Here is a 12494-nt window from a genome sequence, read left to right on the forward strand (position 1 = left end):
CATTATAGTGGGGCATGAAACCGGACTCAAACAGGTGGACGTGAATGGTTCTTGACGTAGAGTAATTGTGACCATTCTTACAACCAGCACATGGACAAGGCATAAAACCATCCGCTCGCTTGTTTGCCTCAGCCGCAAGCAGAAAAGTACGCACGCCATTAATGAACTCGGGAGAGCATCGGTCATCGTACATCCATTGCCGGCTCATCTTCAATACACAGCACCGAAAACATCAAATTAATACAATACATAAAGTTCATACATAAAGATCATACAACACTTAAATGCAACAAACAAATAACTCTCTAGCTAAAGAATTTAAATGCAACAACAAATGCGATCAAGATCGCAACTAAGGTAACAATTGATCCAACAGCATAATGATACCAAGCCTCACTATGAATGGCATATTTTCTAATCTTATTAATCTTCAAGCGCATTTTCTCCATCTTAATCTTGTGATCATCGATGACATCGGCAACATGCAACTCCAATTCCATCTTCTCCCCATCAATTCTTTTCAATTTTTCCTTCAAATCCTCGTTTTCTTTTTCAACTAAATTTAACCTCTCGACAATAGGGTCGGTTGGAATTTCCGGTTCAACTACCTCCTACATACAAATATCTATGTCAACTTGATGGGCATAATTTGTCATAAACACGAAATGCAATGAATAGTTTTAAAAGAGAATATACCACATCCGAATCATAACCCGGACGAGGGCCGACGGGGACGGATATCAAAACCATGGCACTATGTATAACAAACAACGTATGGGTAAGATAATTATACGAGTAACTATATATCCAAATCACACAAACATCAATTTTTATATAAAACTTCATGAACAAGAGGCTCACCACAAGGTGGTGCCGGCGACGGGACGTTGCGAGCGATCGACGATGGTTACGGCGGAGATTTAGAAGGTACTAAGTAAACCACACCTACATATGCAAACTAAGTGTTATTTTTGACCTCAAATTGCATATAAATCAAATACTAGCACATATATATAATTCCTCCCAAATTACTAAACTCAAAAATCAATCACTATATAAAGCATTGCACGAGCTAATCTAGCAATGAGAGATGAAAGGAAAAGGTTGCTAACCTTTGTGATCATTTGAATGGATGGGGGCCTTCAAATCTTGACAATTTTTGGGCAAAATGTGTGATAAGCTTGAGAGGAAGAGGGAAAAGAACAGAGAGGAGAGGGGAAAGGGGAAGAACAGAGCGAGCTCGGGTGGACGAAGGGTCTATGTAGGACGACCTTTAGTACCGGTTCGTGATACAACCCGGTACTAAAGGTGCTGGAGGGGCCCCAAACTGACAACATCCTGCCACCACTCTCATTAGTACCGGTTCGTAGCACGAACCAGTGCTAAAGGTTCGCCACGAACCGGTACTAATGAGAGCGGCCCGGCTAGCCGTTGGAACCGGCACTAATGGACACATTAGTGCCGGCTTAAATTTAAACCGGCACTAATGTGCTTCACGTTTGATCCTTTTTCTACTAGTGTTGAAGTGTCAGTGCTTGTGTGTAGGAAGTCTAATAGGGTGGGTTTCGATTTCTTTTGCCTTTCTGATCAGCCCAATTGGCCCGGGCTGCGTGTAAGCTTTGTCCTGATGAGGAAACTGACTGTGCATCATCAGTTTATCACCATCAGCTGGATCTTTGAAGCCATCTAACGCTCAACTTGACTGGTGTAGCGATCCAGGATTTTATCCTAAACTACTATTAAACTCACAAGAGAGAGCATTTTAATAACAAAAGAACTCTACCATGCTTTCTGATATATACTCCTGCATATATATAATGAGGTTTAGCGAGTAAGGCAGGTATATACCCGATAGCAGCAAGTAACAACCGTGCTAATTAGCAAAACAAAATACTCCGTAGCTAGTTTGTTTGCATGTGTAGCAAATCCCTAAAATAAAGGAGCGTGTGGGTGCTCATAGATTGCTTTAGGGGATAAGGTTGTTGACGTCCGGCCGGATTATATTCTCTCCTTAACAGCAGGTGTATGATACTTTTTTATTTTTATTTTTTGCGTGTATCTACTACATATTTTATGAGGAAGTATATACTTTATATTTTGTGTGAGTACATATACAATATTTTTTAGGAAGTATATACTTTATATTTGTGTGAGTACATATACAACATTTTTTAGGAAGTATATACTTCATCTTTTATGAGAGTGTGTGTACAACTTTTTTTTAAGTATATACTTCTTTTCTTTGAGAGAGAGGGTATATACAACAACATTTTTTAGGAACTATATTCACCCTTTATGGGAGTGTATACACGACATGTTTTTTGGAAGTATATACTTCATTTTGCGCGAGATATGTACAACAACATTTTTTTAGGAAGTATATACTACATATTTTATGGGAGAGTATACGTGACATCTTTCATGAGGAAGTTTATACTTCATCTTTTACACGAAGTATGTACTAGATTTTCTAAACATAAAATCATGTGTGAATAAATATACTACCTTTTCAAGTATATATTATGATCATCATGCAAGGAAGTCGTATATACTAATATTTCACGAGGAAGTATAAACTTCCGGTAATTACCAAAACAAGTATGTCATACTCGTAAATTCAAAAGGAGTTTACACTTGCGAAATACAGCAGTGTATTATTCACCAAATATGAGTATATGCATGCATTCTGTGCATGTACGATTATATTCATCTCAATGACAATGTGGTTATATACTCTGAGGAGCTTTACTTACGTTTCGTATAACTACTACCCATCATCAGAGGATATATACTTCCATTACATATAACTTTGCCACCGATCAAAAGCAATATGATTTGGCTTCTCCGAGCTTTACAAGTCACAACAAACAACATGTTAGGTATCATGTAAAATAAAACAATATGTTAGGCATGCATGTCAGGTACGCACGCATGCATGTGTATTCTGCACATCAGCAAGAACCGCGGCTGTGTATTGCCACGCGTGTGAGCGCCGATGTGTGTTGATGATGGAAACGCTAGCAATGCGCATGCCTCCATCTTGGTCGCCATGGCATGCATGGATGGATTATACTGTTTCATTGAACTAGCTCGTGAGATATCAATTACAATGAATGCATGGAAATCAATACAAGAATATCCATGCGTCGATGATGAGATGAAGAAGCCGCATCTGTTGTCATCGCCGGTGATGTCGCCCATCGGCGATGCCGTCACGATCCCCGTCGCAGTAGCTGGCCAGGCCAAGGGAAGATAGCTGCATATGTTTGTCGTTGGTGGTGATGTCCTCGTCGACGATGTCGCTGCCGCCGCCGTCGCTGGTCAGGCCAAGGGACGTTACATAGCCGCATCTCGTCGCGGTTGCCCTTGCCGTGGCTGCTTCCATCACCGGTGTCGTCTCCGTCTCCGGCATCGGTGGCTTCGCCGACGTCGTTTGCTGTGTTGCTGCGTCGTCGCCGGTGCTGTCCCCAACCATGATCGCCGCCGTTCCCGTCGCCGTCGCCATGGCCATGGCCGGTGCCGTCTCCGTTTGTTTGTTACACGAGGATGTGATGTCAAACAGAGTTGTCGTTGAGGGCATCTACTATGCACGCGATCTGTGAGCTACCAGAGTCCCTATTAACCTGGACGGGCTAACAAATTTTAAAACAGTGCGTGTGTGTGGATATTATCTGGTTGTTATCTCTTTAATTAAATGATAAAGCAATTTAAAAATCGGCATTGAAGCAATGAGCGACATGTGGCATGGGAGTACATACTCCTGAGAGTACTAACCCATTTTCCTATATATATATATATATATATTCCTATTTTTAAACAAATGCGTACCAGAAAATTGAATTGGCAATGTCTGCATAAATATGATGTATTAAATCATGTTTTGAGAGGGATTTGTTCATTTTCAAAACTAAGGAAGTTGGGTGAGCTTAAAACACCCATTCATCAGTTCAGTGAACTTTTCTAATTGTATTTTAAATCCACAAGAGGGCAAAATCATTGCTCTTTCCCAGATCATCTAAATCAGATGGGCGGGCTCCAAACTCCCAGTGCCATTTGTCGTTTTTGTGTTTTGATTTTTACTTGAGTGCCTTTGGACCGATGGTACTATGGAGAGGTGACATTAACACCATTGATGGTTGCTTCTCTCCTGTAGACTACATCTCCTTCTTCTATATGTCAATATATCAACAAAACAAGAGATCTATAATATCGTTGTTTATGGAGTTCACAGATTATTGAAGATTTTTGCTGCCATGGAATTGTGAGTTTGTGACTATACATTCTTGTGTCCTACATGTGAATTGAAGATATATTGTCTCTATGTGAATGTAAATATCCAGGTATGTAGGCAAGTCCTAACTTTTATGCACATATTTATCTATGAAATGCATGCAAGAAAATCACATCTTACAGACAATTGCCCCCTTATTGGTAAATGTGATGATTCTTAAATTAACCGGTTGGAGATCGGTAGACAGTCCGGTGTATTGATAACTGGAGTTTAGTGCTCAATATCCTTCTAACTTTTCTACTGACTGTATTTTCTTGACAGCTTTAAGAGAAGAACGAGTAATGTTAGTCATTCTCTGTCATGTATAATAGTACAATACTGGAGATGTGAATGGATAATGTTCATTTAGTACAGTATTAGTAGATGATGATTTCTTTTCTTCGCAGTCAACTCGTGTATATCCTGATATGTTCAGTCTATTCCCAAATTAATTCCTAAAGTAGCCTTAACAATTATACAGTCTCTCTATGTATTAGTACTATGTTTTCTTTGTTTTTTTGTGAGCTGGAAGAAACCATTTTGTCATAACATGTGAAAATGAGTTTATTTACCTATGTTGTTGCTTTTATCAGTTAGCAAAGATGTTTGTCAAGTAGTAAGTTAGTCATCACAGTGAAGCTGGGCAAAGGGCCTTCTGGTGAGGCCTGTAAGGCTGGAAGCACTGTATGTAAGGTGGTACCCTATGATGGATATTCATTTTTCAACTAATACATGACCACACTAGAGAATATCAGGTTCTAAATATGTACGTGGATGAACTTTAAATACCTGGATGATTATTCCGCATAAACAAAGTCATATTGTCATTTATAACACAAGAACAAAGCAATGTCCATAACACAAATAGCTACTGTTTGTGTTGAGTAGCAAATTCATTCATTGGTTATAGGGCATCAAGAAGAGCAAACACCAATGCGGTGAGACATACCTGTTCCAATATAAACATGCGGAAAGTAGTAAATCCTTTCACCTTGGCGAGGCACTGTGATCAACGGCCTAGCCCAAGCATGCCATAGCTCCTTGTATAATGCGTCGCTAGAACTCCCTGCACAAAGGATTCATTATGTGAACTAACATGGCAAGTTTACTTTGTAGCATGGTAAATTTAGTTTTATAGCATGGTTAAAATGCTATGTCAGGTATATATAGAACAACATTAACACATCGAGTGAGGTATGTGATGTCAAGGGTCTAAAAAGATTGGATCCCGTAATTGTAGCTTCAGAGCTCCAGTAATTACATAGCATTGGTCTAATTGGTGGAGGAAGCTCATGAACAGCTTCAGAGTTCATGCCCTGAAAGTTCAATCCAATGCTCGCATAAAACGATGAGGTATGAAACAATGCCGTCCTCCATCTTGAGCACATGGTTTGTGAAAAGAAACTTGCGCGATTCCTCGAGCACCACCCTCCTGTGCTGTCGACGGGGAGGTCCCCGGACACCACGAACCTGCCCCGTGCGCTCAACTTGCCAGTGAGCAGCACATACCCGTCAAGTTCAACACCGGCGGCAATGCTATAGCCTACAGCACAGTCGCTGCAACATGGGTAAGGGAGAGACCACGTCAGGGCTGGGAGGGTCTGAAAACAGCAGTGCTATACACATGACACAATGGGTTGGGCTCCTCTGTTGTACATTTGTTACTGTACAGATGCTGTAGCAGGCAGAATCTGTCGTCCGTTAGAATCCAATGGTCGTCCTTTCTCTCCCTTATAATAATTCTATTAATACTACAAACAGCCCTGATAATAGTCCAAAGGAAAATCCTCTACGCCTGTAGAATTGGCACCAAACTCCTCCTGTCCGTCTTCCTCGTTCCTCCAGATACATGACCACTTGTTTACTGAATCAGAAATTATAACATGACGCAGAGTAAGCACTTCTTTTGTTCTTGGCAAGATAAGCACAATGCATGGAACAACACCTTATCTGAAGGTCACCAATGGCATGGCTGCCAAGTTCCTCCTATTTCGGAAACTTTTCGAATGGAAATCATATGAGCATTCCAAACTCCATTGGCAAAGATCGACAAAGCAAGTGACCACTAAGTGACTAAGTCAAAACTATAACTGAAATTAAACTCAACACACGTGCATGTACCGCTAATGGCTATTGACGAACCACATTGCCATGAAGAATTAGCAGATCATCAAACAACCATATGGTGTAGCTTCTGTAATAGGAGAATGAAGAAAGAAGAAAGCAGTTCTAAGTAATAGCAAGGAATTCACCTGCTCATTCCGTGGGGGAACCATGGCACTAGCTGGCAGGAAGTTTCCTGGATTGGATCCGTGACCGTGAGCTGCAGCTTGTGGAGTTTGGCCGGGCAGGCTGGCAGGGAGGTCCAGCCGCCGCGCCGCCGCCGTCCTGAAGATCATGGGGCGCCGGCTGTGTAGTCAGAGGACAGCACGCTGACTCCAGCGTGATTTTAATCCTCATCCAGCTGCCACCCTCCTCCTCGTTAAGGTTGCCAGAAGGAGCCTCAAAGCTTGTCGTCGTCGTGCTCTTGGAGTACGTGGTCGCCTTGCTCCTAGAGGAGCTCGCCGTCACGGAGCTCCTTCTCCCCGGATCTTGGCCGCGAGCCTCCGTGCTTCCAGCGGGAGAGGCAGTGGCACACGACCACGGCCATGGCCGGCAGCCACGCTCATCGGACCACCGGAGCCATTGGACACTCGCGCGCGCGTCGCGGTCCGCCGCTCGGACAGCTACTGAGGAGGCGGCGGAGTACCTGGGTGCGCGGCGAATCCCCGGGAACTCGGCGACCAGCTTCCTGTCAGCGTGGCGCACGGAGAAGACGGCGACCCCGGCGAATCCCGGCGAGTAGCTGGCCGTTGGCGCGGGCAAGTAAACGGTAACGTCCCCGACGAAGAGCAGCCCGGCCAGCTCGCCTCACTCTCCTCTGATTAAAAATGAAGGATTGGAAAGAAGCAGACGAGCCTGCAGGGAAAGGATAAGGTGCCGATGCAGTCTCCACTCGTTCGGGGCGACACGTACCAAACGTACGAGAAACGTGGCGTGGCAGGGGACCAGTGCGACAAGGTACTCCGTGACGTGGCAGGAGTACATGCTACACCACCAGTGGTAGGTAAAGCGTTTGGGAGGAGGAGCCAGGTACCAGACATTCGGGCGTTATCTTTTTCGTTATAGCAACAGATTCTATGAGTTGATTATGAGTTAATTTAACCAGTATCACTATATAGAGACGGGTAATGCATACAGGGATCACCACTTGCGTGGTAGCACTAATTTATAATATAACCATAAGATTTTATTTTTGAAATATAGAAACCTCGCCACCCTGTTCTATTTCATCGATGAAACAAGACTTTTACAACATGTAAGATGTCAGGGTGTACATAACTATGAGAGGTTGAAGATAAAAATACATCGTGTTAGTTTAACACCGAATTTGAGATTTTGAGGTGAGGTCACTAAATTGAGCATTTGTTTCCCCATTTGGCAGGTCGGAATTCACAGACATCCAAAAGGAAAGAAAAGGATGATGTATTAGCCAAACTATCAAAATTAGAATTTCTCTGTTTTTACATCAAGACAGCACAAAAGCGCCAAACCATCAACCTACACAACAATATTGAAACAATGTCAAGTCGTCTCGAATTATACCCAAGCCCACGTCTATACTTCCTTAGCATCCACCTAGGAACTCATTCGTCTCTAGCGATAAAACCCACGACAACCAGAAACAAAAAGCGAAGCAAAGGAACCGAACATGAGGCGCCAAAATTCGCCATCTATACGGAGGAAGAGCGTGGTCGACACGAGATGGCGTTTCGGTCTGGCGACTCGGGGGGCGATTCCGCGGGCGACGCCGCTCGCTGCCTCGCGGCGGAGGCGGAAGGCTGGACGGAGGTGCGGCCTGCTGAGGGGTGCACGCGGTGGAGCGCGCCGTCTGGGGGGCGGCCTCTCGCCCCGCCCTTCTCCAGCAGCAGGTTCTGGGCTCTGGAGGGGGTCAACTCCGACGGCGACGACGATGAGGTAAGTAGCGAGGTAAGCGATGGTGGTGGTGTTTCGCCGAGGCCCCGTGCGGGGTGCTCGGTGGGTGACTTTGTCGCCCGTGCGGAGGAGCTTGGGGGCTCCTTCGTGGCCGGTCGCCGGCGAGCATTTGCCCCTGGTGGACATGGCGGGCGTCGTCCGGCGCCGCGGATCTGGCGTCCGCCGCAGGGGGTGGATGCGGGTCCTGAGGGCCGCTCGTGCGACCTGTCGGAGGTGGTTCGCCGCGTTTTGGTGTTGGAGGGACCTCCTCCGGCCCCGGCGAGCTCGTCGGAGACGATAGGGGTCGGTGGCGGCGACGGCGGGGCCGCCAGTGTCGGGGAACCGCGGGTCCTGGCTAGGGTTTCCGGGGAGCCGACGGTCGGGCCAGTTTCCCCGCTGGGCCAGGAGGAGTGGCCCAGCCTTCCAGGAATTGGGCTGGGGGGCCCATCGGCGGTCCAGCCTGCCTCTTGGCCTGTGGGGGTGCAGGGACGCCCCTCCGTGCTTGGGCCTGACCAACCTGGTCCGGTGGCCTGCTGTGAGCCTGCGCTTAGGCCCGGGCCCAGTGCGGAGGAGGTTGCGCGGTCGTCCACCCCTATTAATAGGTGGCTGTGGGTGCCAAAAGGAACCCTAGATCTGTCTCTAGGGTTTCCTGCATCCCACTCTCAGGTGTGGCGCTTCGGGCACCTTGCCCGTCGTCTCCTACGTTCTGCCCCTCCCCCACCTCTTTCTTGCTCGTTCGCCACTGTTGTGAGGATGGGCTCCCGCCGTGGCGAAAAGCCTCCCATGTCGCCTCTGATCCCGGCGGCGGATCGACAGCACGAGCACGATCTGCGGGCGAAGGCGCTCTCCAAGGTGTCGGCGAAGGCCGCGGGGGACGGGGGCTGGGGGCCGCCGCCTCCATGGTGGCTTGCGGAGCAAGAGCGAAAGCAGCAAGAGGAACGTGAGCGCAAGAAGAAGAAGAAGGAGGAATATCGGCACCGTGGGCTGGAGCAGAAGAAAGAGCTCAAGAGGAAGGAGTCTCAGCTTCCTCCGGGCGGTGAGCGGAGCGGGGATCCGGTGGCCAAGAAGCAGAAGCAAAAGGGGGGTGGCATGGCGCAGCTGGCGGCCGGGCCGTCGGCTTCGAAGGGTCCGGCTGACGCTCCGATCCCAGTGGAGGAGGCCGACGGGCCAGAGTGCTTCAAGTGCGGCAGGGTGGGGCATTACCAAAATATGTGCCACTTCAAGCCCCTGTGCGTCGTCTGCCACGAGGAAGGGCACGTGTCGGCTTACTGCGCCACGCGGGGGCGGCCTCTTCTGCTGCAGATCATGGGCAACGCCATCCCTGGGGAGGGCTTCTTCTGCCTCCCTTTCGTGGAGACGGAGGGCGAGGAGGTCCAGGCCCCACTGGTGGCGGATGCGGCGATCATCTCGGCGGCGCCCGGCACGCTGTCGATCCCCATCTTGGAGGCGGAGCTCCCTCACCTCTTCGAGGGGGTGTGGGATTGGCAGGTGATGGCCATCAGCGTCGACCAGTTCTCGGTCGTCTTCCCCAACAAGGCCATGCTGCAGATGGCGACCCGCAGCGGCAAGCTCTATCTCTCCCTCAATGACATCATGGCGGACATCAAGGAACTGAGCTAGGAGGAACCCAAGGTCGAGATCATGCCGGACGTGTGGGTCAAGCTGTGGGGTGTGCCACCCAAGCACCGCCGCGTGGACCGCCTCATGGCAGGGACGGTGATGATTGGGTGTCCAATGGAGGTGGATCAGGCGTCGTTGCCGGGGCGCGGCCCAGTCCGGATGCGCTTCGCGTGTCGATCGCCGGCCAAGCTCAAGGGCTACGTACAAGTGTGGTTCAACAGCGAGGGCTTCACCATTCGTCTGGAGGCCGAGGTGGGTGATCTACAGGGTGCGGCGCCCCCTCCCACTCCACCAGCCAGCGTGGACAAGGGACCAAATGACAAAGACAAGGACCACGACATGAGCATGGGGGATGACTCCATCGACACCGCCACTTGGGACAAGCTTGGCCTCAAGGACAAGGACCCCTAAGACGCGCCCCCGGCGGCGGGCGCTGCGAAGGACCAGGAGGAGCGGCAAGTGGAGGTGGGCAGCAACGACATGGGTCTCAACCAGTACGGCTCCAACATGACGCTGGGCCTCGACATCGACAAGGGGGTCTCGGCGTCCTGTGACTCGAAGGGTCGCTCGATGCTCGTCTCCCCGGTGGCTGCGGTGGGGGGTGAGCCTCGGGCTGCCACGGCGCGCTCACCCAAGGCGTTGACTGGCCTCGGTGGCGGTGGGACGAGGCTCCACAAGAAGCCGGCGGGCCGCAAGACTCCCATGGTGGCGCCGGTGAGCCCTCCCTCGGGCCATGCGGGCACGCCTGCTCCGCAGCGGCCAGTGGTGATGGCGCTGGCCTCTCCTGGGGGTCCGACTGGTGGCACCTCGTCGGTCATTTCCCCTCCAGCTTCTGACGCGCTCTGCGTGGAGGTGGCCAAGGTGGCGCCCGTTTCAACGGCCAAGCGCTCCAAGGCGGTGGTGGCGTCCACGGCGACGCAGGAGCGGGTGAGCTCCCGCCCGAAGGGCGCCAAGGGCAACCTTCCAGCCCTCCAACGCGCCCAACTCCTGCAGGCCCATAAGAACCTGGAAACCGAAGGTAACCCCATGCCCCGCTTTACGATCTTTGATGTATATTCTGAGGAGTGCTTGGTGAAGGAAATATGCCCTAGAGGCAATAATAAAGTTATTATTTATTTCCTTATATCATGATAAATGTTTATTATTCATGCTAGAATTGTATTAACCAGAAACATAATACATGTGTGAATACATAGACAAACAGAGTGTCACTAGTATGCCTCTACTTGACTAGCTCGTTAATCAAAGATGGTTATGTTTCCTAACCATGAACAAAGAGTCGTTATTTGATTAACGGGATCACATCATTAGGTGAATGATCTGATTGACATGACCCATTCCATTAGCTTAGCACCCGATCGTTTAGTATGTTGCTATTGCTTTCTTCATGACTTATACATGTTCCTATGAGTATGAGATTATGCAACTCCCGTTTGCCGGAGGAACACTTTGTGTGCTACCAAACGTCACAACGTAAATGGGTGATTATAAAGGTGCTCTACAGGTGTCTCCAAAGGTACATGTTGGGTTGGCGTATTTCGAGATTAGGATTTGTCACTCCGATTGTCGGAGAGGTATCTCTGGGCCCTCTCGGTAATGCACATCACATAAGCCTTGCAAGCATTGCAACTAATGAGTTAGTTGAAAAATGATGTATTACGGAACGAGTAAAGAGACTTGCCGGTAACGAGATTGAACTAGGTATTGAGATACCGACGATCGAATCTCGGGCAAGTAACATACCGATGACAAAGGGAACAACGTATGTTATTATGCGGTCTGACCGATAAAGATCTTCGTAAATATGTAGGAACCAATATGAGCATCCAGGTTCCGCTATTGGTTATTGACCGGAGACGTGTCTCGGTCATGTCTACATTGTTCTCGAACCGTAGGGTCCGCACGCTTAACGTTACGATGACAGTTTCATTATGAGTTTATGTATTTTGATGTACCGAAGGTTGTTCGGAGTCCCGGATGTGATCATGGACATGACGAGGAGTCTCGAAATGGTCAAGACATAAAGATCGATATATTGGAAGCCTATATTTGGATATCGGAATCATTCCGGGTGAAATCGGGATTTTACCGGAGTACCGGGGGGGGGGGTTACCGGAACCCCCCGGGGGGTTATTGGGCCTACATGGGCCTTAAGGGAGAAGAGGAAAGGAGGCAAGAGGTGGCCGCGCGCCCCTCCCCTTCCTAGTATGAATAGGACAAGGGAAGGGGGGCGGCGCCCCCCCTTTCATTTCCCTCTTCCTCCTCTTTCCCCTTCTCCTTCTCCAACTAGGAAAGAAGGGAGTCCTACTCCCGATGGGAGTAGGACTCCCCCTTGGCACGCCCTCCTTGGCCGGCCGCCCCCTCCCCTTGGCTCCTTTATATACGGGGGCAAGGGGGCACCCTAGGACACACAAGTTGATCTTCTTGATCGTTCCTTAGCCGTGTGCGGTGCCCCCCTCCACGATATGACACCTCGGTCATATTGTAGCGGTGCTTAGGCGAAGCCCTGCGACGGTTGAACATCAAGATCGTCACCACGCCGTCGTGCTGACGGAACTCTTCCCCGAAGCTTTGCTGGATCAGAGCCCGG

The 12494-nt window shown here is 48.9% G+C and overlaps 1 long non-coding RNA gene across 2 annotated transcripts; it reads right to left on the bottom strand.

Annotated features, from left to right (window-relative positions):
- Nucleotides 1-2782: 2782 nt before the first annotated feature.
- LOC125544431 lies at nt 2783-7332 on the bottom strand. Of its 2 annotated transcripts, XR_007299456.1 has the most exons (3): nt 6523-7258; nt 5220-5336; nt 2783-3623 (listed from the first exon to the last, which is right to left on the bottom strand). It is a non-coding gene; the product is annotated as an uncharacterized LOC125544431 (long non-coding RNA). The 2 variants fall into 2 exon arrangements; XR_007299455.1 differs by having other exon boundaries at nt 2783-5336; nt 6523-7332.
- Between the last annotated feature and the right edge of the window lie 5162 nt (nt 7333-12494).

Source organism: Triticum urartu, chromosome 3, assembly GCF_003073215.2.
Source record: "Triticum urartu cultivar G1812 chromosome 3, Tu2.1, whole genome shotgun sequence".
NCBI classification, from domain to species: Eukaryota; Viridiplantae; Streptophyta; class Magnoliopsida; order Poales; family Poaceae; genus Triticum; species Triticum urartu.